This window comes from Phocoena sinus, chromosome 19 (genome assembly GCF_008692025.1).
Source record: "Phocoena sinus isolate mPhoSin1 chromosome 19, mPhoSin1.pri, whole genome shotgun sequence".
In the NCBI taxonomy this organism is placed as follows: Eukaryota; Metazoa; Chordata; class Mammalia; order Artiodactyla; family Phocoenidae; genus Phocoena; species Phocoena sinus.
The window spans coordinates 36,627,421-36,651,938 of NC_045781.1; positions in this window are offsets into that span (position 1 = coordinate 36,627,421).

Below are 24,518 nucleotides of genomic sequence, written 5' to 3' on the forward strand. Positions count from 1 at the left end.
ACCTGGTTTAGAATAATTTGTCTCTTTTATAATGAGGTGAATGGCCAGATTTGCTAAATTGTGTTTCATGAGACCTAATTAAAATCAGGTGAGAGGGCAAGCATGTGTCACCATGTTGTTTTTAATAAAATGAAAATCAAATGGGACTAATTAGGGAGAGTGACAGCCTTCATTAGATTCCTTGGAGATTGCAAAATAATACGGTTAACTTTCCTGACTATCCAAGAAAATATAGAATTCGGAGCTCATCTTTAGTCACTAAAATGTTCCAAGTGTAGAAGTAAACAAAATCTGAATTCTTTACTTTTCTCTGTTACTCATTACCTGTGGGACCTCAGAAGAGTTACATTAGATGAGTTTCTCTATTTACTAAAAAGCACAGCATTTGAATGGAAATATGTTTGCAGCCAGAGTTCTGTGTGGCAGTTGTGGCCCTAGGCCTTGGACAGCTCCCTCATGAAAAGTGCTGTAGGGGAGCAAAACCTGCCACCCCAAAATGTCTCCTTGGCATCTGGATTATTTGAATCTAAAAACACACCCAAAAGATTCAGAAAGAAACTGACCTTCTTTCTAACTGCCTGAAGAATTTAGATAGAGGATCTGTTGCAGGAAGATAACTATAGTATGCATTAGGTGTACCAGCAGGGAGGAGCCCAGCAGAGTCTGTTAAAATTCCTGTCTTTGTGTCCCTCTGTCTCTGCAGGGCCTAGCCAACATTTGTTTACCAAATATTTGTTTTTTCATCTCCATGAGAATTGCCGTCCTCCCCTTTGAAGTCCCAAACCACTGCTCCAGTTTCCTCTTTTGTCTTTAACTAAAGATGGTGTTTAAGGTGAGGGTTTTAGCCATTTTGACAAGTTACCTAGTTCTGGGTCTCTCCGACATATACCTGTTATTAAACTTTTGTTCGATTTTCTCCTGTTAACCTGTCTCCTTCAATTTAATTCTTAGATCAGCCAGAAGAACCTGGAAGAGTAGAGGAAATTTTCTTCCTCCTTGACAGTGCTTACAAAATAGTTGGGGAAGAAAGATATATAAATAGACGAATAATTCTGAAATAATCACAACATATATTGGGACTTCCCCCCCCCAAAGAAATTGATGTTGGGGAGGTGTAGAAGTATGTTAATGAAAGCTTACAGTAAATGTTACCAAACTCAGGTTTGACTGCTCGCCACTTGAAAACCAGTACTCAAGAGACAAGTGTTGGTTGGAAAGGAAAGTTTGCTTTATTCAGGAGGCCAGCAACCAGGGACGAAGGTGGACTCATGTCCAAGAACCAACTCTGAAGATTCTGCTGGACCATGAAAGTTTTTAAAGGGAGAAAGGGAAAGTTAATCACAGTTAATCATTTGCGGAGGAGGTCAGAGTCTTATCTTCCCCTGTGTGCAGACTTTCTTCTGATTGGTTGGTGGTGAGGTAACAGGGTAGTGTTCCAGGACTCTTGTGCTCAGTCTGAAGTTGCCACCCTCCACCTGGGTGGGGGCCTTAGTTCCTGCAGAGGAACTGGAAGATACTGTTTTGTGTATTCCTCGAGGAGGAACCAGGACCCTGCCCCATGGCTGCACAATTGTTTCTTGGCTGCTCCTCCTTTGTTTCTGCATCCCCTCCCTTGCCTGATTAGCAACTGTTTGAATCTGCCCTTTAGAACTCAGTCAGGGAAGGTCAAGGAGGCTGAATGAAGCCTATTTTGTTTTACAAACACGAAACGTGAGACCCAGAAAGGATTTGTACCCTGGAGGGCCCCATGGGGTCTTGCTCGGTTTCAGTCCTCCCTTTTCTTTGATACTTTTCAATATTGAGGAGAACAGGTGTTGAACAAGAAAGAGGATACCATTTTAGATAGGTTAATCATAAACACTTTGAGGAACTTGGTTTTAGGGGGACTGGGTTTCATAAAGGCCTGGGAGATAGCAAGGGTCAAGCTTTCTGCTTTAGCTAAGTGACAGTTGCTCTGAACTTAATGTGAGAAGTTCCAGACACAAAATCACCTACAGGTTACATACTGATAATCGTCTCCCCAGTGAACAGAACCAGCTAGTATGAGGTCAGGACATTTATCGTCCAGTGTCAGAGTGTGATTTCACATCCAGAGAGGCCACAGTTGCTGTAGGGACTTGAAATAGTGATGCTGCCTCACGTGATCTCAATTTCTTCATCCTTAAATTCAAAGGGTTGGTGTAATTGAATATTATTCAGCATTGAAAAGGAAACAGACTACCCACATATGCTACAGCATAGATGAACCTCAGAGTTACTATGCCAAGCGAAAGAAGTCAGGCACAAAAGACAACATGTTGTATGATTCTGTTTATCTGAAATGTTCATAATATGGATATTCGTAGAGACAGGAAGTAGAATAGTGGTTACCTAGGGTTAGGAGTGGGAACAAAGATTGTCTGCAAATACGTATGAGGAATCCCTGGGATGATTGAAAGCTTCTAAAACTGAATTATGATGATGATTGCACAACTCTGTAGATTTACTAAAACTATTGAATTGAATAATTAAAATGGGTGTATTTTACGATATGTGAGTTGAAACTCAATAAAACTGTTATCAAAAAATATCAATAGAAAGAAAATTTGACCTAGTGGGGATAAATTCCTGAGGCCTTCCTAGGCCTGAAATCCTCTATGATTCCAAGTATAGTTTTCTTAAAATTCATTTTCTGTATTTTTTCTTTAGTTTTTAAATTAAATCAAGATATCCTTATTTAAGGATATGGCCTCAACAAAGATGTTTATATCAGTTGCTCTGAACAATGTGCAAAATGTTTGCCTGGCACTTCTTACTGTCTTTCTACTCAGGTCTGAAAATGCGTATTTTCCTCATCTCACTATATGCCGTGTAGTTTACTCTGACCAAATAAACTTCCTCTGAAAGGAAAAATTAGGGATACAGATTTAGACCCTACTGAATCTTTGTCCTCTAAGTGATCTAATTCTTAAGATTTTTGGAAGATTTACCCTTTCTAAAATGAGCTGTGGAGGTCTACACCTTCATTAAGATAATTTAAGTATTATTATTTAGGTCTTCTGAAGGGAAGGGGTTCTGCTCTGTTTCATAATAATCAGCTTCTTCTAGGGGACAGTGAGCAACATGAATCATCAGCGTTCTTAGCAGAAGTTAATTTTGCTTGTTAGAAATGAACGTAAGCATCTTAGCATTATCTTCTTATTTAGAATATTCGGATTTCTTGTCTGGTCAGCCTTACAGAAAAGGAAAAAAAAAAGAGCTCATGTGCAGATTTTGTAATAGCACACACGTGTCTTTTGCCACCCAAGTGCTTCCTTCACTTATTCAACAATGCTTGAACGTCCATATATCCATAATCAGGGATGACATAAAAGTGAATATAACCTTGGCAGAGAAGATATGGACTTTAAGTTCCTTCTTTGATTTCTCCTTTCATTTCTTCTTTTCTCCTTTCTATACAGACTGTAAACTCCATGAAGTGAGGGATGAGGTAGGATTTTCCTTTCCATTGTGTTCCTAGCACGTCTCAGATAGCCTTGTTCAGTGGATAGATATTGGTGGATGAGAAAGTGAACAGTTTACACGACTGCACAAAGTCACAGTAATGAATCCTGAGAAATGAAACTGTGAATGAAACAGATCTGGCTGCTATTATCATGTGGTGTGAAGAATACAGGAATTCGACTAATTATGATGCACGTGAAGGTCACAAAAGAGAATAAACAAAACGTGTTTCCACACTCCTCGGTTACCATTTATAGCAGTGATTCTCATCCTCATTGCATGTTAGAATCTGTGAAAAACGTATAAGGAAAATAGCAAAGTCTCTGACCCACACAAGGGCAAAATTAGAATCACTGGAAATGGGACCAGGGCAGTGGTATATTTTTAATCTTCTAGGTAATTCTAGTATATAACTAGGTTTGAGGTCTTCTGATCTGCAGAGTCATGATAATCCAGTCTGGACAGGGGCACGGACATCTCTGCTGTCCTGCAGACTCTGGTGGGAGCCTCTTACCTGTTGGCTTTCTCTACTCAGGTGGGACTCTGGCCTTTTACACCCTAAACCTCACCCCACATCCTTGCAGACTGTTCACACAGTCCTCAATATCAAGTTGTATTAAGAGAGCATTTAATTTAGCAAATAATACTCTATCTACCCAGTCTTCAAAAATAGAAATGTTCTGACTTCTCCCTGTGTACATTGAATTACTCAACAAGCCTGTCAATCTCACTGTCTGTATTTATTTATTTATAATTATTTATTCATTTGGCTGTGCCGGATTTTAGCTGTGGCACAAGGGATCTTTGTTGTGGTATGCAGGATCTTTACTTGTGGTATTTGAACTAGTTGCGGCATGTGGGATCTAGTTCCCTGACCAGCGATCAAACCTGGGCCCTATGCATTGGGAGTGTGAAGTCTTTAGCCGCTGGACCACCAGGGAAGTCCGTGTATTTATTTTTTTATTTTACATCTTTATTGGAGTATAATTGCTTTACAATGGTTTGTTAGTTTCTGCTTTATAAAAAAGTGAATCAGTTATCCATATACATACATCCCCATATCTCCTCCCTCTTGCATCTCCCTCCCAGCCTCCATATCCTACCCCTCCAGGTGGTCACAAAGCACAGAGCTGATCTCCCTGTGCTATGCAGCTGCTTCCCACTAGCTAGCTATTTTACATTTGGTTGTATATATAAGTCCATGCCACTCTCTCACTTTGTCCCAGCTTACCATTCCCCTCCCCGTGTCCTCAAGTCCATTCTCTACATCTGCGTCTTTATTCCTGTCCTGCCCCTAGGTTCTTCAAAACCATGGTTTTTTTTTTTTTAGATTCCATATATATGTGTTAGCATATGGTATTTGTTTTTCTCTTACTTACTTTCTCTGACTTACTTCACTCTGTATGAGAGATTCTAGGTCCATCTACCTCACTACAAATAATTTCGTTTCTTTTTATAGCTGAGTAATATTCAATTGTATATATGTGCCACATCTTCTTTAACCATTCATCTGTCAATGGACACTTAGGTTGCTTCCATGTCCTGGCTGTTGTAAATAGAGCTGCAATGAACATTGTGGTACATGACTCTTTTTGAATTATGGTTTTCTCAGGGTATATGCCCAGTAGTGGGATTGCTGGGTCGTATGGTACTTCTATTTTTAGTTTTTTAAGGAATCGCCATACTGTTCTCCATAGTGGCTGTATCAATTTACATTCCCACCAACAGTGTAAGAGGGTTCCCTTTTCTCCACACCTTTTCCAGCATTTATTGTTTGTAGATTTTTTGATGATGGCCATTCTGACTGGTGTGAGGTGATAACCTCATTGTAGTTTTGATTTGCATTTCTCTAATAATTAGTGATATTGAGTATCCTTTCATGTGTTTGCTGGCAATCTGTATATCTTCTTTGGAGAAATGTCTATTTAGGTCTTCTGCCCGTTTTTGGATTGGGTTGTTTGTTTTTTTGTTATTGAGTTGCATGAGCTGCTTGTAAATTTTGGAGATTAATCCTTTGTCAGTTGCTTCATTTGCAAATATTTTCTCCCATTCTGAGGGTTGTCTTTTCGTCCTGTTTATGGATTCTTTTGCTGTGCAAAAGCTTTTAAGTTTCATTAGGTCCCATTTATTTTTGTTTTTATTTCCATTTTTCTAGGAGGTGGGTCAAAAAGGATCTTGCTGTGATTTATGTCATAGAGTGTTCTGCCTATGTTTTCCTCTAAGAGTTTGATAGTGTCTGGCCTTACATTTAGGTCTTTAATCCATTTTGAGTTTATTTTTGTGAATGGTGTTAGGGAGTATTCTAATTTCATTCTTTTACATGTAGCTGTCCAGTTTTCCCAGCACCACTTATTGAATAGGCTGTCTTTTCTCCACTGTATATTCTTGCCTCCTTTATCAAAAATAAGGTGACCACGTGTGCGTGGGTTTATCTCTGGGCTTTCTATCCCATTCCATTGATCTATATTTCTGTTTTTGTGCCAGTACTATACTGTCTTGATTGCTGTAGCTTTGTGGTATACTCTGAAGTCAGGGAGCCTGATTCGTCCAGCTCCGTCCTGTATTTATTTTTAAAGTCATTTTTCTCCATCTCATCAGCTATGGTGAGACTTCATAATCTATGATCTAGTGACTGCACTGGTATCCTAAATATTTTCTTTCTCCCCTCTCCAGTTTACTTGGTAGTCCCAGAGCAAAGTTATCTCCCTATAACTCACATCATGTTATCCTCTGCTTTATAAATACCCTGAGTAAAGATAAGACAAAACAAAGCAAAGTTCCTTCAGAATAGCCTGTTATAAAAATTTTAGACTCCTTAAGGTAGCAAACACAACTTCTTACATAGTTTGAATCTAGCACTTACTTCTAATCTCTTCTCTACCTGCTTTTCCTCTACCCTGTAAGTCATTTGCCTTAATCTGTTTTTTAAACCTCTCCTAATCTGTATCTGCCACACTTCTGAACTCAAATGCCTTTCTCCCCTACATCCCTGAAACTCCCCACCACCTATTCAGAAGCATGCCTGTTTTTCTTCAAAGTCAAGTTGAAATGCAAATTCCTGTGTGAACCCTTACCTGTATTCTGCTTTTTAGGGATTTGAAGCATGTTGTTGGTTTTAGCAGAAGAAATAAGAGTTACTCTTAAGAGTTACTCTTAGCCCTTCTAATCCTGATGATGTGACCAAAGATAAGGCTTGTATTAAGCAATGGATTTTATTTAAAGCTTACAGTTCTACCCGTTCCTCCAAAATCACCAGGAGTTTGCTTGAGTCACTGATTACTTACAAGTGAATACTGGAAAATTGTGGATATGCAGAATGGTTACTTTTTATAAACCAAAATTCTGGAAATAAGGTTGAAACTGGGATGCCAGATCTGATCAGTGTAAGTCTGTCTTTGTATTTTTCAGCATCATAAATACAGCTTACAAATACTTTACTATGCTCTAGAATATAGGAGAAAAAATTTAAATGAATATTCAGTGTGATTTGTGGAAAGACAGCTTAGAAGTGTATATCTTGCAGTGGAACTGTTCTTATGAAATATTATTGCCCCTCAAATATATATACCATTCTGTCTTTTTAACATATTTTTCTTCAACACTTTTCCAATAATTGTGACTGGAGAATATAGACTGTGTAATTACTATGGGTGATTTAGTACCGTAGCTAGAGTACAGAACTGGAGCTTTTTTGGCACCTGATTCATAACTCAAGGAACCACTGAAACTTTAAACCACCAGGAAGCCCACATATTATGAGAAACAGTAACTAGGGAAAGTCTGGGGATACATGGTAGGACATTGTATCCTCACGTAATAAAGCAGGTTATTAGATTTCCTAAAATTAGTAATCTCAGAAGAATGGCTGTATATTGCTGACTGCATGAGTCACCCTGAAGACCCACTTCTATTTAGAGAGTGAATCTCTTGGATTAGAAGATTTGCATTTAAATGGTCTGTTTCCCCCTTGCAGCTGCAGGTTTCTGTATAGGATAATACTTCTCTTTCTTTGTGCAGCACATACAGAAAGGGTCATAATAAATCCCATCATTGTGATGATCCAAGAGTTTATCAAAGGACTTTGAAGGTATTCTAACAGATGTATTTGAAATATGTTTTCCTGTATCTCCTTTTGGGAGTTGTGAAATATATTTAGGATAATTAACTATTTCCCTGCAGGCTATCTTTATGAATTTGAGAAAGATGCCATCCATTTTCTTAGTAAATTAAAACTAACTGCTAATTTCAATAGCAAAATAGGCAATCGTTTAACACTTATAACAGTCTCTTTCTAATACTGCATGCCTCTTAGAGAAATTAAGTAAATAAAGAATGAAAGGAAATATAGCCCAGAATCTTGGTGTTGAATATTTCTCATATAGAACCTTAGAAAGAGCCACTATGGCTGGAAATTATCTCATATTATATGGTGTGACATCCTAAGTTTAGAAATTATTTGTCCAGTTTGCAAAAAGGGAGACTTATGACTAGAATAATTCAAAGGATGTAGAAACATTTGGGGCTTGTTGTAGATGTTTTGTCAATATCAACATGCTTTTAAGACCCTTATGAGACTTAGTCCAATGTACTCTCCATTACAACAAGAGGTGCCTGTAATGGAAATGTCTGTATGAAGTGGATAAGAGACAGGGGAGGATGAAGAGCTTTGTTCCCATCTTGTGAATGTGTGTGTGTATATAAAACACTTCCAAACTTGAGCTAATGGAAGGATATACCCCCTGCTCTTTGTTAGAATATATCAACACATCACAATTGCAAGTCTCACTAATTTAATTTAATTTATTAATTTATTTTGATTCCAATATAAATACAAACAAGATTTATTTCTTTAGGAAAACTAAACACAACTTACAAAAAAAGAATAAACGTAAAAATTGCTAGGAAAAGCAGCTGTAGAAAGAATAGTAAGTAAAGGGGGGCATCTTATCATATACTAAACATATCTCATAGCTTCTTTTTAAAAAAAACCAACAAAAACTCCAAGAAACAATGTAGTACTGTCATATAAGTAGAGGAAAGAGTAAAATAGAATAGAGTCCATAAGAATTCGTAAGTGAAACTGAGCTGGGCCCAGTGGGCCCCTCCCATATACAAATCCTTTCTGTGTCTCCCATTTCTTCTTTGTAGGAAATAGGCTTCATTCAGCCTCCTTAACCTGCCCTGAGTTCCACAGGGCATATTCAAACAGTTGCTAATCAGGGAAGGGAGGGGATACAGAACAAAGGAGGAGCAGTCAAGAAACAATTGTGCAGCCCTGGGGCAGGGTCCTGGTTCCTCCTCGAGGAATACGCAAAACAGTATCTTCGAGTTCCTCTGCAGGAACTAAGGCCCCCACCCAGGTGGAGGATGGCAACTTCAGTCTGAGCACAAGAGTCCTGCAACACCAGCTTGTTACCTCACCACCAGCCAGTCAGGAGAAAGTCTGCACACACTGGAAGCTAACAAAGACTCTGACCCCCTCCCCAAATGATTAATTGTGATTCTTTTCCCCCTTTCTCCCTTTAAAAATCTTTCTTGGTCCAACAGAATCTTCAGAGTTCATTCTTAGACATGAGTCTGCCTTCTCCCCAGGTTGCAGGCCTCCTGAATAAAGCATCCTTTCCTTTTCCACCAACACTTGTCTCTCAAGTACGGGCTTTTGAACAGCAATCAGCCAAGCCTGAGTTTGGTAACAGATTTTGGCACCCTGGGGTGGGTGGGGCTGCGCTCTCGTGGTGTCTTGCTCCTCTGGGTCTCCTGGAGTAGTCAACTGGCAATGCAGTGTGCCAGGACGATTGAGACAAGCCAGCTGCTCCTGGCTAGCCGGCCCCGAGAGGGTTATTTTCAGGGATGTCTCAGCAGCTGCTGAAACTGTTTCAGGGATTCTTCCTGTTTCTCTCCTGTTTGGCACTGGCTGCCAGCTTTTGCTTTTGGTTGGTGGAAATGGAAATGTGCATCTGATACAAGCTGATGAGCACCAGGACTGGTGAGCCCACCAGTGTGCATGTGGGCAACCTTCCTCTTGTGCTGTTTTGGCATTTTTCCAGTTGGTTCTGACGTGTGTCTGCCATCGAAGGCAGTTTGTGTTGGGGAAGCCTTGTTTGGGACCCCGTACGAGTCATCCTCTTGGCGAATTTGTGACGGATATGTCTTTTGGTATGTGTGTATTCCATCTGTATGATTGATATCCTTGTTGCCTTTTTGTAGAATGGGAAACTCAGGTTCAGTTCTACCTCACAGCCCCCGGGGGCATATTCTGGGTGATGGGAAGGATTTTAGCTATGATCCTATGACAAAAGAAAGAAAATTACTCTTTTAACACTGTGTGGCCACAGTATTCTTTAGATTGCAGAAAAAATTGGTTAAGATGAAACAACTTTGAAATTCCAAAACTGGTTCCTTTTGTATATGCAGTTAGAAAAAGCTGGCTTGATAAGACATCTTTTCAGAATTCTGACTGTGAGGGAACAAGTCCTTCGAGGAGGAACTTGCATGTCCCTCCCCATGCTCTTAAAATGTAAATATTCTGCCTGGGCTTTCAGGAACTTATCTGATCTATAGTCCCTGAGACTGAGAGAAAAAAAAAAGTCCTTTTTACATTCAAGCAGAAAACCTGTGAGATCTCTGTTTCTGTCTTTATGTAAAAATTAACTTGCGAATGAGCTCTTTTTAATTGACTTAAAAGTAAGCACTTACAAATTAAATACTTCTAAATATAAAAGAAACTGGCTGGAATGAATTTCAGGTTCACATGATCTGAGTAATACTTAGTCCTGAATATCTGGTATTAAAGCTAGTTTAAGCTTGTTATTTGATTAATATAGAAATGTCTTTAGAATCACCAATATTAAGTATAATACTTTTATTGTACCTAGGTTTACTAGAAGTCAAATAGGACCTTATTATATCTGTTACAAATTTGTCTGCAAGGAAAATAACTTGATATGATGAAACTTCAGGTAAATGTAAATGAGATAAGAGGGTTTGGGGTGAATTTGTTAGGAATAATTATGTTTTGCAAATGTCTGCTTTAAGGATAGTCTCTGCAGATTTTGGTAATTTTAAACTAAGTTAAATGATGAGAATTCATTGACTCTCTGGGTCATTTCAAACAGGATAAAATATTGGAAGGTTAGTTGCTGGATGGATCTAAGGTTACAGGAGAGGAAGACTAAAGCATAAGTTTTCCAATCAGGAAATGCTGGTATGACAAACAGTTCACAATTACTTGGTTCTCAGTTTTTGTTAGAGGTTAAGTTTTTAAGGGTTAAAATTATAATATGTGTAATTAAAGCTACAACAATAAGAGAAACATTTCGGTATTGCAGGAAAGTAAGATGTGTGATTTCAGGACTTCCCTGGTGGTCCAGCAGTTAAGACTCCGTGCTTCCACTGCAGGAAGCATAGGTTCGATCCCTGGTTGGGGAACTAAGATCCCGCATGCTGTGGGGTGCGGCCGAAAAAACCCAAAATACAAAAAAACATCTATGCACTGATGACTCCCAAATGTCTCTCTCTATCCTAAAGCCTCTACCCTGAATGTCTCGGTAGCAGACCTCAGATATCTCAGGCATCTTAGACTTAATATAAAAAAGGACTGCAAAAAAAAAAAACAAAAAATATGTGCGATTTCAATAAAACAAGGTATGAGCAATGGAATTACATTTTGTTAAGGGAAAAGAAGGGTAATTTTGTCCTGGAGCTGGTTGTTTCTGAATGGAGAAGAAAATAAGGGACAAAATTAATATGGATACAGAAAGTTGTAGGTTTCTGGAAAAGGAACACTGAGAAAAGAGTTTTGTACATGGTCAGGACTGGCTAAGATTGGATTAAGTTTAATTAAGTAAACAGATTTTGTTATTACGAGTATGCTGGTGCAAGGCTGGAGTTTGGTTCTCTCGCTGTTAAGAGAACAAAATTTTCTTGAAATGCTGCTCTTGATGACAGATTGTGTGATTTTCTGTGGCTTTAAGTGATCTGTATTTGCTTTTTTTACAAAATTAATTAATTTATTATTTATTTATTTATGGCTGTGTTGGGTCTTCGTTGCTTCGCGTGGGCTTCCTGTACTTGCAGAGAGTGGGGGCTACTACTCTTCATTGCAGTGCATGGGCGTCTCATTGCGGTGGCTTCTCTTGTTGTGGAGTACAGGCTCTAGGCGCGCGGGCTTCAGTAGTTGTGGCTCGCGGGCTCTAGAGCGCAGGCTCAGTAGTTGTGGAGCACGGGCTTAGTTGCTCTGCAACATGTGGGATCTTACCCGACCAGGGCTCGAACCCGTGTCCCCTGCCTTGGCAGGCGGATTCTTAATCACTGCGCCACCAGGAAGGTCCTGTATTTGCTTTTGAAATCTTCTGTCACTTTGGTTAAGTGAATAAGTATTGTTGCACAATGACCTATGATCCTATTTAATCAGATGCTTTGAAACCTTTTTGATATTTTTGACAAACTCCCCAAATATAAAATTCTAACTGAAGTTCTCTAGACCTCCAACTAGAGGAACCCTGGTGCATCTCAATCGAGATCAAATTAACTAGGAGTATTCGGTAAGTTAAATTACACAGGAAAATTCTACCTGCTCTATCTGGGCTCCTTTCCCTTTCAGGCATTGAGCCGTCTGGGCTCACTGCGAGCCACTCTGGTCCATTCTCTTTCAGGAGCTGGGCCACTCTGGTGGCCTCCATCTGGGAGTAGTAGTGGAATCTTTGGGCTACACCACCTCTGATTTTCTGTCTTTGCAACTGCACCTTATTTGTTGATTGTGTTTTTGTGTGCATTGTTTTATCGTGATCCACTCCCACTCATGCAGGCTGGGAATTCTACATACTTTGTCTGGGCTCACCTCCCTTTCAGGGAGTGAGCACATCTGGGACCATTGGGAGCCCATCTGAGCTCATTCTGGGCCAGTATGGGCCTGTTCTCTTTCGAGAGCTGGGCCAATCTCTTTGGAAGCTTCTGTCTGAGAGTAGAAGTAGAATTTTTGGCTACACCTCATCTGATCTTTTGTTTATGGGACCTTGTTCATTGCTCATATGTGTGCATGTATTAGCACTTGCATTGGCTGGTTGAGAAGTCTCTGGTTTCTGAGCTCTGATGACACCACGGTATACTTCCCTGTTGCATTGGCTTTGACTATGGGTAGAACATTGGTTAGGATTTTCCCTTTCTGGGGCTAGGGAACTGCAACCCTGAGAGACCGTTTTACATTGCACTGGTTTGCTGTTTGGCCATGAATAATTAAATATGGATGATCAGAGCTCTGTTCTAGCTTATAGTAGGTCTGTGTTTATAAAAGTTATTGTGTTAGCCATGCTTTTGCCCTGATGTTCAGGAGTAAAAGAAAATTATCTAGTGAAGTTATCAGAGAGTGTAACTACTCATGACGTATCACTGCTTGCTTTAAGTGTACTGCTGAAAGCACATATACAATGCTTGTGTAACAATTTGGTATAAGTGATTAAATGTATGGCCTGTAAAATATTTCCCCATTAGCATACCTGTGAGCCCATTCACAATATCTGATTACTTTTCCCTCAAGGTGGATAACTAGGCCATACTTACATACACACACACACACGCGCACACACACACACACACACACACACGTGCATGTATATATATATGAAAGGAAGCCTAGCACTGAGGGAAATGGTGGACCCAGGGCAGGTGACGGCTACCCTGGCGTTCGGGGACAAACGTTTTGGTATGTCAGAGGATTTGCGATCAAAAGGGGAAATGATGGAAAAATCTATATGTATTGAGGTATGGGGAAGTCATTCTGCCTTATACATGGCTTAACTTAAACTTTACTGACTGGAGTGGCCTCTTTTGTGGCCTTTGAAACATTCACTATACATCTGCTTTGGCCACTAAGGAGGGAAATACATTTGAAAGTCAAAATGGAGTAGCTGTGGTTCAGACATTCAAGGTAAAACTAGGCAGTCATCATGGATGTAATTTCAGACACATTCCTGTATAGCTAAAAACTTGAATTTTCTGAACTGTGTCAGACCTGGGGATGCCCCCAGCCATTCTCAAAGTAGTATCTGCTGGCAGCTGCAACCTTATGGTCTCAAGGTCTCCTCTTGTAAACATTAAAGTTTTTAGACAATGTTATTGGTTTAGATAAGATGTTAGAAAAAGGAGACTTACGTGTATAGGCCAAGAGCTCCTGTTAGTACCATATCAGAAATTAAAACCTACTTAGATAAAATTAGACAACTGTTTACAAGTATCCACTGAAGTTCTAGGTCCAGACTGGGTTTCAGGCTTATTCTCCTGAATTCTTCAGGGAATGAGATCTATTTTGTCTGTTAATGTTTGGGTTGTCACTAGTCCTACTTCTAATTGGGTCTGTTGCACTAAAATGGTGGACTAAGGGGTTGAGACGTTAATTATACAAGACTTGGATATAGGACTTCGAACTCAGAATATTTCCAATTCAGTGTCCATTCCCGATATCAAGGCAGGACTAACCCCGTTTCAGCAGGAAGTAGCCAGAGCAGTTGTTGCCCCTGTAAGCTGAAAGATTTGGGGAAGGCTGAAACAGTAGTGTGGATTGAAACCAAGTCCCCTTAGAACCTGGTTTTGCTGCTGAGTTTATGATTAATCTCTCTATCCAAAACATTATTCCCTTTCTTGTCTAATACCTGTTCTCCTCAATATTGAGGAGTATCAAAAAAAGGGGTTACTGAAACCAAGCAGGAATGTGTGGGGCCCTCTTGGATACAAATCCTTTCCATGTCCCCTGTTTCTTGTTTGTAGGAAATAGGCTTCATTCAGCCTCCTTGACCTGCCATGAGTTCCAAAGGGCAGAATCAAGCTGTTGCTAATCAGGAAAGAGGGGACGCTGAAAGAAAGGAGGAGCAGTCAAGAAACAATACTTCAGGTATGGGGCAGGGCCCTGATTCCTCCTCAAAGAATATACATAACAGTATCTTTGAGTTCCTGTGCAAGAACTAAGGCCTCCACCCAGGTGGAGGACTGTAACTTCAGGCTGAGCAAGAGTCCTGGAGCACCACCCTGTTACCTCACCACCAACCAGTCAGAGGAAAGTCTGCACAAAATGGAAGATAACAAAGACTCTGACCCCCTCCCCAAATGATTAACTGTGATTAACTTCCTCTTTCTCCCTTTAAAATCTTTCATGGTCCAACAGAATGGTCCTTCAGATTCCAACAGAATCTTCAGAGTTGGTTCTTGGACATGAGTCTGCCGGTTGCTGGCCTCCTGAATAAAGCAACCTTTCCTTTCCAACCAACACTTCTCTCTCAAGTATTTGCTTCTGAGCAGAGAGCAGCTGAACCTGAGTTCAGTAAGGTAAGTACATATGAAATTGAGTATAAGTTAAATATCTCAAAGCACTGATGCAAAGTTGGCCTTCTAAAAATAGATGGTACTGGAGAAACTGGGTAACATTTAGGAACGTGATTTTATACTTGATCTATTCCTCACACTCTACACAAGAATAGTTTTTATTGATTTTTAACTTTTGAACAAAATTAAAAACAGATTTTTGATTTTTTAGTTTTTATATTGAAGAATATTTGATTTACAATATTTTGTTAGTTTCAGGTGTACAGCTAAGTAATTTAGTTATACATATACATATATCTATTCTTTTTCAGATTCTTTTCTCATACAGGTTATTACAGAGCATTGAGTAGAGTTCCCTGTGCTATACAGTAGGTGCTTGTTGATTATTTTATATATAATATAGTCTGTGTATGTTAATCCCAACCTCCTAATTTATCCCTCCCCCCACCTTTACCCTTTGAATGATAACAATGTTTGTTTTCTAAGTCTGTGAGTCTGTTTGTAAATAAGTTCATTTGTATCATTTTTTTAGATTCCGCATATAAGTGATATCATATGACATTTGTCTTTCTCTGACTTATGTCACTTAGTATGATAATCTCTAGGTCCATCCATGTTGCTGCAAATGGCATTATTTCATTCTGTTTTTGTGGTTAATATCCCATTGTATATATGTACCACATCTTCTTTATCGATTTCTCTGTTGATGGACATTTAGGTTGCTTCCATGTCTTGGCTGTTGTAAATAGTGCTGCATTGAACATTGGGGTATATGTGTCTTTAAGAATCATGGTTTTCTCTAGATAATATGCCCAGGAATTGGATTGCTGGATCATATGGTAGCTCTATTTTCAGTTTCTAATGGACCCTCCATACTGTTCCGCATAGTGGCTGTACCAGTTTATATCCCCACCAACAGTGCAAGAGGGTTCCCTTTTCTCCACACCCTCTCCAGCATTTATTGTTTGTTGACATTTTGATGATGGCCGTTCTGATCAATGTGAGGTGATACCTCATTGTAGTTTTGATTTGTATTTCTCTAAAATTAGCAATGTTGAGCATATTTTTATGTGCTTTTTGGCCATCTGTATGTCTTTTTTGGAGAAATGTCTATTTAGGTCTTCTGCCCATGTTTTGATTGGGTTTTTTTTTTTTTTTTGATATTGAGCTGCATGAGCTGTTTGTATATTTTGGAGATTAATCCCTTGTTGGGTGCTTCATTTGAAAATACTTTCTCCCATTCTGTGGGTTGTCTTTTCATTTTGTTTATGATTTCCTTTGCTGTGCAAAAGCTTTTAAGTTTCATTAGGTCCTGTTTCTTTATTTTTGTATTTATTTCCATGACTCCCGGAGACAGATCCAAAAATATATTGCTGCGATTTGTGTCAAAGAATGTTCTGCCTACGTTTTCTTCTAGGAGTTTTATAGTATCCAGTCTTACATTTAGGTCTGTAATCCATTTTGAGTTTATTTTTGTGTATGGTGTTGGAGAATGTTCTAATTTCATTCGTTTACATGTAGCTGTCCAGTTTTTCCAGCACTGCTTGTTGACGATACTGTCTTTTCTCCATTGTATAGTCTTGTCTCCTTTGTCTTGATTAATTGACCATAGGTGCATGGGTTTATTTCTGGGCTTTCTATCCTGTTCCATTAGTCTGTAAGTCTTTGATTACTGTAGCTTTACAGTATAGTCTGAGGTCAGGGAGCTTGATTCCCCCAGCTCTGTTTTTTTTAAGATTGCTTTGGCTATTTGGAGTCTTTTGTCTTTCTATACAAATTTTAAGACTTTTTTGTTCTAGATCTGTAAAAAATGCCATTGGTAATTTCATAGGGATTGCATTTAATCTACAGATTACCTGGGTATTATAGTCATTTTGACAATATTGATTCTTCCAATCCAAGAACATGGTATATCTTTCCAACTGTTTGTGTATCATCTTCTTTCTTTCACCAACATCTTATAGTTTTTGAAGTACAGGTTTTTTGCCTCCTTAGGTAGATAAACAGTAAGGTCCTACTGTATAGCACAGGGAACCTCTAATGACCTAATGGAAAAGAATCGGAAAAAGAAATGCACGTATATATGTTAAACTGAATCAGTTTGCTGTACACTTGAGATAAGAGATTTTGTTGAACAAACATTTTGGCATATACACCATGAAGTACAATGTTGCTTTGAAAATAGGGTATCTCGTAACTAAAATGAATTGATTTCCAGAGTATGTTAATTAAAAAAGCAGAGTATATAAATATATATATGCTTTCTTTTGTTTATGAAAGAGAGAAGGGAAGAATGAGTCATATAGGATGAAGGAAAAAAACTCAGTCTATAGAAAAGAAATAACTGAAAATGACACTTTAACTTTTTAAAATGTGCTTGATTTTTGTATTGTGGGCATACAAATTCTAAAACTCCCCTTCATGTGTTATGTACAGTTCGGCAAATGAATTGTACGGTGTTGCTGTAGTTGGAAGCTAGGGCACTTACTGAGGAAGGAAGTAGTGACAAATACATAGAGCCATGACTGTGTGTGTATGTGAGTGATATGTGAGTATATGTATGTGTATGCATGTGTGCATGTATTTGTTTCTTCTAGCTCTGTTCACTGAAAGGGCCTAGAAATAACATCATTTCTAGTAGTAATGAGCATACCCAGCATTCAGATCTTCGCTTCAAAGTATCCCTTCCTACCAAAAGGAATCAGGAATTCTGGAGAAATAAGTGATTCCAGGCCTAGGGCAAAGAAAGTGCAAAATAAGCCTGGAACATCTAGTTATTCCACAGGGAGGAAAGTGAACTGAGATATAATAGGGACATGATAAAGACATCAGAGATGAGAGCCAGCTTGAAGGAATTTCCACAGCTAAATCTGGACACCATCATTATTTTGATAAAAACAAAGCTGGACTGTAGCCCTTTACATAAAATGAGAATGTGTGATTTAACTTTGAAAATAAATAGATATAGATAGATAAATAAAGAAATAACTACATGAAAAAAAAGAAGAGAGAAAATATGCCTACAGTGCCCTGTCTCTTAAAGGTGAGGTAAATACTGGAGTTTGAAAACTACCATTTTGCAATTCTTATAGTTAAATTTGTTCCTGGCAAAAGTTACTGGGAGTGAGGGTTCATCATAGCAGTACTACATCATCTGAAAAAGTCTCCACACAAATTGCTTACGGTGTGGAAAGGGAAATATAGTAGTATAGAGTTGAGAAACTGGGTAATACCTTAACTAGGAGATCATAAACATCCACTGTGAGGCATAGTCAGATACCGTGTTCCTTTGGATGTGTGTAATGCATGAAAAATGATTCTGCTTTAACTGTGCCATAATGTAACCAGGGATACACAACTTGAGTCTAATCCCTGGAAGCACTAAACCACAAATGGTGGAATAATCTACGAGATAACAGGTCTGTATTTTTCAAAATGTCAGTGCTATGAAAGATAAAGTTAATTAATGCTGAGAGTCAATTTCAAAATAAATAAAGGCTAAAGACATGAGCAGCTACATGTGAAGCATGGACCTAAGTTAGATCCTGTATTAAAGAGGGAAATGCTACAACAAAATATTATTGGAACATTATATATCTAACACACACCATCTGAACTGGATACATTAGGTGCAGTTGACCTAATGGGTAATGCAGACACTATGACTGAAAATGGGAACGTGACTCCTATTAATTAAATGCTCGCTGGGAACCATGCTATGTGCTTTACACCTATTATTCTGGATAATCTTAATGACTGAGTTAAGACACAGACATTAAGGGGAAATTGATGCTCAGGAAAGAGAAATAACTAACTTATCTAGTACCCAAGGTTCTTTGAGAAACATGTTGCTTTAGATATTTAAAATAATTTTTGGTTTCTAGGCTTAAACTGATAACTACTTTTCTGGTAATAGTAAAAATTGAAAACCCAGTGTTTTCAAGTGGTATAGATCTCTTTTAGAAAATTGGTCCACAGCTTTATATTTGGCTCACTTGTAACTACCTTTGTTATATTTCTTACTTTTGCTGAAATTTATGTCACTGTACAGAGAAAAAAGAAGTTGTTCTATATAAATGCATACTTACACATCAGAAATTCTCTTGGACTCTTAATGAAAAAGATATGATTTAGAAAACCAAGACATAAATAATAGTGTAGAACAAAGATTTTTTAAAAAAAGGAAAAAATAAGTTCTTTATAGTTCTGATAGCGATCTCTACATGTTTTAAATGTGAATAAAATATACATCTTTATTTCAAGGGAAAAGTAAGTCCTCTACCATATCTAGAAAATTGAAAACATAGGTTTAATGCCCAACAGAATATCTAATTTGGATAATTCCTGTTTTTAAAATTTAACTGAGTTTTTTTTTTTTAAAGTTGTGAAGTTACTTCTTTTGACTTTGCTGTCAACCTCTAGGTGGAATGTTTCAAAAGTTTGCATAGTGAGTTTTCTCATTAAAATGCAAATCATTTTCCTTAGTGACAAATATTAAATTAAAATCCTAATATAAAAATGGAGACATGCCTTAATGGCTGCAAATTTGAATCCAATCCTATGTTAACAGCTGAGTTATGGAGTTCTATCAGAAGTAGAATACAGTTTGTAGAAGTGGTTTCTCATATTATTTCTTGCATGATAAAGTGATGTTAACTATTCAAAGAAGTATTTCTAACAAGGAACAGATTTTAATTGTTAACACTAACAGATGGTTAATAAATAATTAGCTGTTTGAAATAACTTTGATTTTATTTGCAATTGTATATATTTGCTTATAACTTTGGCAAAGAACATCAAAGAATTTGGCACTGAAATCTCATATTGCTGTGATTAAAAGGAAGCTGAGAGCTTGGATAAGGGCAGGGGTAATAATAATAATTTGACTATGATATCTTATCCCTGAATGCTTTTGACATATTTTATAGTGTTCTTTAAAAGCTCAGTAAATATAGTATGGTATTCTAGATTGGATCCTGGAATGGAAAATGATACTAGTGGATAACTAGTGAATACAAATAAAGTCTGGAATTTAGTTAATGATAATGTCCTAATGTTGTATCAGCTAGAACTCTTGTGATTGAAAGTAACTGAGGCTCAGCTCAGTGTACAAAGAAAATGGAACAATCGTGAGTTTATCTCAAATTAGACTTGGTATGGTACAAACTTCTTTCTCTCTATTCTGCTTCTCTCTCTGTCTCTCTCTCCTCTGGATCCCTCTATGTTGCTCTAAAAGAAAACCTGTGTACTTCACTAAGATGCCATTGTTAGCCCCAACTAGTTATCTACTCAACATTCCAAGTGGAGGAAATGTATGCGTCCCTCTCCAATATCTATGTATTAAAAGTGCTAAAGAACTAAAATCTATTTTAGTTATTTATTCACCCTTGAAATGATTACTAAGCCTGTTCATTTTGGCCATCCTAACTCATGTGATCAAATAAGAATCAGTCAACTACAGGGAAAAAAACTGTCTTGGGAAAACTGAATCTGTGCAGTCATGTCACCAACATGTATGATCTCAAACAGGATAGGGTTTCTTTGCTGCATGATCCCATAGCATCCTGTATATGCCTCAATGAAATTATTCTAAATCATCGCAAGTCTGCCTTCCTCATAAGATCATCTTTGGTGACTTGAGTTATGAAATACTGCCTTACTTATCTTTCTGTCTCCATGTTTATCTGATGTTAGTAACTACAAAATATTTGATGAATGGAGACAGAAAATAAATCAATCTGATGCAGGTAAAAAAAATAACGAGTTAGCAAAGAATATGTTAATATTCATTTTTGGTTTTTGGCATTTAAGCGAAATTAATTTTGTTTAATGGAGGCATTAGATTTTAGTCCATGCCTCTGTTTGTTTATCTGAGGTATAAGTGACGTGTAATATTATGTTAGTTTCAGGTGTACAACATGATCGGCTATTTGTATATATTGCAAAATGATCACTGCAATAAGTCTGCTTAACATCTATCACTACACACAGTTACAGTTTTTTTCTTGTGATGAGAATTTTTAAGATCTACTCTTTGCAACTTTCAAATATACAATACAGTATTATTAACTGTAGTCATCATGCTGTACCTTAAATCCCCATGGCTTATTTATTTTATAAAGATGCTCATTTTTAACATAGCTCCTAGATGCTAGCTTTTCCCATCTTCTTAAAACTGATTTCATAGATAGGAAGCAAATACAGGACCTAAAGCAATTGAGCTCTTTGGTGAGTTTCTATGGGTAGCACCAGAGGCAAACTGTCTTTTTTACCCCTTTCTGTCTCTTTCCTAACACTCACACACACAAACACACAGAGTCTTTGTCTCTCTCACAGATATCTTGCCTGGTACTGACCTGGTCCCAGGAGAGGCATTGATTGATGGATTGACACAGCTGTTTGGATAATGGCCACCTTGCTCTGTGCTTAGTCCTATCATGTTTTGTTGTAAGTTTCTTTTGTGAGTAACTAACCTTTATCTTTATTACCATTTCCTCCTCCTAAACCATTACTTTTCTCCATGTCTCCCTTTTCAAAATATCAATACATCCAGACTCTGCCCCATAGTTCTTACTTCTTAACACAGATTTAAGTTTGGCAAATAATACTGAGAGAAGACCGTGTATCTGCTCAGTACTGTAATCAGTGTGTTGAAAATCTGCAATGGCTGTAGTTGGCATCCAGCAGGATTGATGGTTACAGTGGGAGGCAGCTGTGAAGTTCCAGCTAACTTCTGGTCTAACTCCAAAGAAAATGATCAGAGGCAATAAATACCTTGGGTGTAGGGCATAATGTTTTTTGCCATGTGGCTCTACCATCATAAATTCAATTTGGTGGACCATCTTTTATAATATAATTAAGGCAGTGGTTTATAGATTGGGCATACAGGTCGATAACCTATGGGCAGATCTGTACATAAAATCTGCCTAATGGAAATATTCTATATGAAACCTGATAAAAACAAAAAGTATTTTTTCCTGAACTATTCTGTATGTTAGACTCATAGAAAAGAAGGAAAATAGAACAAGAGAAAAGGAGACAAAAAATATATAGAAAAGCAGATATAAATAAAAATGGATTCACAAAAACAATAATAATATAAGTTAACATTAAGGAAATTGAGGATCAGAAACATTAACTTACTCCGTTTGCAGATCTAGATAGACAGTGGAAGAGGCAGGATTGAACTCTGGCATTCCAATCTAGAACCATATTCTTTTTTTTTTTTTAAATAATTTTTGGCTGCATTGGGTCTTCGTTGCTGTGCGCGGGCTTTCTCTAGTTGCGGCAAGCAAGCGCTACTCTTCGTTGCGGTGTGCGGGCTTCTCATCGTGGTGGCTTCTCTTGTTGTGGAGCCCGGGAGCACGGGCTCTAGGCGCGCGGGCCTCAGTTGTGGCACGCGGGCTCTAGAGCGCAGGCTCAGTAGTTGTGGCGCACGGGCTTAGTTGCTCCATGGCATGTGGGATCTTCCTGGACCAGGGCTCGAACTTGTGTCCCCTGCATTGGCAGGCATAACCACTGTGCCACCAGGGAAGTCCCTAGCACCCATATTCTTAATGCGTCTGGTTGAGAAATATGCATCTGTTCCTGAGGTCGCTGGATGTTCCATGAGTCCTGGGAATTGTAGCACAATGCTTAACATGTTAGGTTTCCATGAGCCCACACTGTGCTTTCTTACCCTCAGTACTTTATGTTTTAGTCAGCTTGGGCTGCCATAGCAAAGGAACTTCAGGGGAACACAAACATTCAGTCCAACACACCTTGTTTCCACAATGGCTGAACAATGAAGTTGACTACATCTGAGCAAACATATGTCCCAAAGAGTGCAGCTCATATGGTGGTAATTTCAATAACATCACTTTTCTTTTAAATTCTGTGGGTCATTATTGTCAGGACAATTCTGCAAGGTAGAGGTGGGGTGAGGAGGTTGTTACTTTGTTTCACTTTGTTTTAAATGTAGACTTTTTTCCTCTTAGCCATTTGTGCTGTAAAGATACTTCATCCTTTTGCTGGTTGGGTCCTGCACCATGTCTGCCTCTGGGGGAAAAAATAAGCAAATAAAAGGAACAATACTAGGCATGGTAATTATGATACCTGTACATATGTAGAATAGCTATTTCATGCAAGACACTTACGTAGCTACCATATATCAATGTGCTGCTCATGGAATAAACTGATCTGTTTTGCCTTAACGTCATCACATCCCGAATCCAAAAGCAGAAGAAAGAAATGTTCATAGTTAGAGGATATGAGAGAGGAATGGTGAGACCATACACCCATTATTGAAGATGGTCAGTGGGATTTACCTGATGGCCAAAAAGAATATGTCAGAGAGAGATGAATGAACGAACAAAGAAGATGTGGGGTGGGTGTGTGTGTGTGTGTGTGTGTGTGTGTGTGTGTGTATGTATGTGTATATATAATATATATAATGGAGTATCACTCAGCTGTGATAAATACTGAAATAATGCCATTTGCCGACAGCTGTCTTCTTAACTGTGTCCTCACTTGGCAGAGATGGACCTAGAGATAATCATTCTAAGTGAAGTAAGTCAGACAAAGGCAAATATATGATATCACTTACATGTGGAATGTAAGAAAATGATACAAATTAACTTATTTACAAAACAGAAATAGACTCACAGACATAGAAAACAAACTTATCCTTACCAAAGGGGATAGCAGAGGTGGGGGAGAGATAAATTAGGAGTTTGGGATTAACAGATACACACTACTATATATAAAATAGATAAATAACAAGAACCTATTGTATAGCACAGGGAACTATATTCAATATCTTGTAATACCCTATAATGGAAAAGAATCTGAAAAAGGATAGATCGATAGATCAGTCGATCGATAGATAACTGAATCACTTTTCTGTATACCTGAAACTAACACAATATTGTAAACCAACTATGCTTCAATTAAAAAAAAGTGTCAATTTACTGAATATTATCTACAAAAATTCCATTTTTACCAAATTTGACAATCAAAAGAGAATGAACTTTAAACACTGTGTTAATGACTTTGGTGACAGAGACCAGAGTAGATCAACATACAAAAGTCTGAGAATCCGGTCACTATCTGTAATGAGAACTTTTATTGCCAGCTGGGTGATCAAAATCTTTAAACTCTCACGAAAGCTGAAATGTGAAGAGTAAAACATCAGTGGTTGTCAGCAGTGATGATTTTTAAATCAGGATCATTGACCAAACTGGATTCCAAAAGAATTGAGGATAAATGCTGTTGCAATAGCACATCAGTTTAGAAGAAACTGTTATTGAAGTTATTGAAGAAAAAAAGAAACATACTGACTGACGATTGAAGAGTTCAAGCTCAAAAATATTGACTTCAGACTTTTAAGCAGATGAACTCCACTGGGAAGACGTACAGAAAGAACCATTGACTGGGATCCAGATTCTCAGCACAGTCTTTCCCTTGGAGAAGTGGAACTCAACTTTGAGCTCATATTGAGTTCACAGGAGCTTCAAGGGAGTTCAGATTAGCACAGCAGGGAGTAAAGCAAGATGATATTGTGGCCTTTTAATGCTCTCTGTGTTCACTGCCTCAGAAGTCGGTAGGAATGTTCAGTGTGGAGAAACTCAATAGGAGCAATGAATAAGGAGAGTGCATCTATATCTTCTTTGCCCTATGTGGCAGACTGAATTCCAGTATAACGAATGAGCTAATTTATCATTTGGGGCTCAGTATTAGAGTTG